Source organism: Osmia lignaria, unplaced genomic scaffold, assembly GCF_051020975.1.
Source record: "Osmia lignaria lignaria isolate PbOS001 unplaced genomic scaffold, iyOsmLign1 scaffold0038, whole genome shotgun sequence".
Lineage (NCBI taxonomy): Eukaryota > Metazoa > Arthropoda > Insecta > Hymenoptera > Megachilidae > Osmia > Osmia lignaria.
The window spans coordinates 212,501-215,000 of NW_027478179.1; the positions used below are offsets into that span (position 1 = coordinate 212,501).

Genomic DNA, 2,500 nt, shown 5'->3' on the forward strand with positions numbered 1-2,500 from the left:
TCATTGTGACCCTCCCAGGGATGCACGTAAGTGTATCCCAGCCAAAATGGGGGTGCTGGGGTCAGGGAGTAGATCGAACGAACACCTTACTCTACTCCGTCTGGAAACCCGCCCCAAGACCGATCTCCACGTTCAGCCCTTAGGCAAGGCCACGTGGCGCCGGAGAAAGGACGATAAAGCATGCCTGTCCCAGCCAACGGAGACGGTCGAAACTGGCTAACGCCAAATGGATCTGCCGGGTTTGCAGCCCGCCAGATTCATGCCTTCGGGCAACGCTAAATTGCACCAAAGAATGATAAAAGAAGCCTCGGAAGCTGCCGGTCCCGAACAGTGGCGGCAGCACTGGTAAATGACACTTCCCGGAGAGAAATTTCCTCTCCGGGTGATAAAGACGACAACGCTATGTTAAAGGTAAACGAGCCGATAAATGATAAATTATGCCCCTCGTGCAAGATCGACCTGAGTGCAAAGTCATCCGCTAGTGCAGCGCAACATTTACGTCGCTGCAACGCACCACCTGCGCAGGCGGATGGCTTCAAGTGCGAAGTCTGCCTCAAGGCGTACAAGACCTACGCCGGTATGCGGCTTCACCAGCGCAAGGCTCACACGGAGCACTATAACAGGACGGATCTCGAATTGCGTGATAAAAGGATGGCAACGTCTAAAGCTAGGTACACAGATGCCGAGATAAAAGAACTGGCGTACACCGAAGCCAGAATCCCTGACAGATCAAAGCTCAAGGTTGTAGAAATAGCTAAAATACTTGCTAAAACCTCCGGTCGAACACCTGACGGAATAAAGAAGCTGCGATCTAGGGATTGTTACAAGGCATATCTGTCGACGGAGCTTGAAATCGTTGCCAATGAGGACAGCCGGAAGGAGTGCCCGCTAAAACCTAAAGCACAACCGACCGAGCCTGTGAGTGAACCGAAGCATCGGAACACGGAGAGAGAGCCGGATCAGGGGAGTCAAAACGTTGACGCCGATCCTGTCTGGCATGCCATAGCGTCCGTTGAGACGCGAGATCTCCTCCGTGCCGTGCAGAAGGACACCACGAGCAAAATGTCCAACGTAATCGAGGCCGTGCTTAAAGATGCTCCCGAGTCGGATATCCTGGCACTGCTGGACGAATACATAACGACAATACCGGAGCGGAACACCAGCTCTGGTAAGGGTAGAAACAGTAAGAACAAGGCTAAACGCTCCAATGACAAACATGTCAAGAAAGGTGGCTGTGATAAACGCAGAAAAGCCACTGGGCAATATACAACACCGAACGTTCACGGAAATGCTAACCGCGGCCAAAGAAAGTCGAACCAATATGCTCGGATTCAAAAGCTGTACAAGCACAATCCGACCCAGGTAGCGGAGCATATCCTCACAGGAAACCCGTTGAACGCTACGGAAATGCCAACAATGGAGCAGTTTACCAAGTTCTACGAGAAACTGTTTGCTAAAAAGGATCTGAGCTGGAGGCCTGCTAAATGTGAAGCCACCAGCAAAATCGATCTATCCTACCCCGTGTCCTATGTAGAAGTCCATGAGCAGCTGGCCAAGTTAAAGGAATCCGCGCCTGGTGTTGACGGCATCGATAGGCTGATGCTCAGACAAATGCCACGTCACGATCTGCATGCCTTGCTAAACATCATATGGGGCATGCGGATCATACCCCCTGTTCTAAGGTTGAATAGGACGACACTGCTACCCAAGAACGGGGACCTTACGGACCCCAAGCAGTGGAGGCCCATTACGATCTCGAGTAGGATACTACGCCTGTTAAATAAGATTATAACGACACGCCTGGAAAGCGAAATTCGCTTATCCCACGTTCAGAGAGGGTTCTCGAAGACAGACGGTATAATGGCGAACAGCACAATCCTGCAATCCCTCATCAAGAGCTGTAGAGGGAGAGGTAGAGCCTTTACAATTCTTTCCATAGATCTCGCGAAAGCGTTTGACTCTGTCAATATAACATCTATTGTCGACGCTTTAGTTAAAAGAGGAATAGACGCGCAGACCTTGGAATATGTAAAGTGCACCTACAAGGATGTGACCACTGTTCTCGAATGCCATGGACACCGATCTGAACCGCTAAAGATATGCAGAGGCGTAAAGCAAGGCGATCCTATGTCGGGATTTCTATTCAACCTGGTCCTCGACGACCTGCTAAAAGAACTCTGCGAACAGGAAGGTATCGACATCAATGGAGTCCAAGTGACTACACTGGCATTTGCTGACGACATCGTAATTGTTGCACCAAATATATCTGCAATGCGAAACCAAATTAGAATTGTGGAGTCTTTCTTCAAGAAGCACGGCTTTGAAGTTAACGTGACGAAATGCGCAGCGTTCCAAAACCTGAACGTTCCTGGAACTAAGAGGCTAGTAGTTGATACGCGTCAATACCTGCGTATCAATGGCACTCCCGTACCAACGTTGGGAGTGGCATCACAGTTAAAATACCTAGGTCATAACTATACCTATTGTGGTGCACTAGCCC

General features: G+C 50.0%; 1 pseudogene; it reads left to right on the forward strand.

The window, feature by feature from the left end:
• Positions 1-2,500, forward strand: part of LOC143306843 (large subunit ribosomal RNA) — an 8,523-nt pseudogene that overhangs the window by 2,819 nt on the left and 3,204 nt on the right.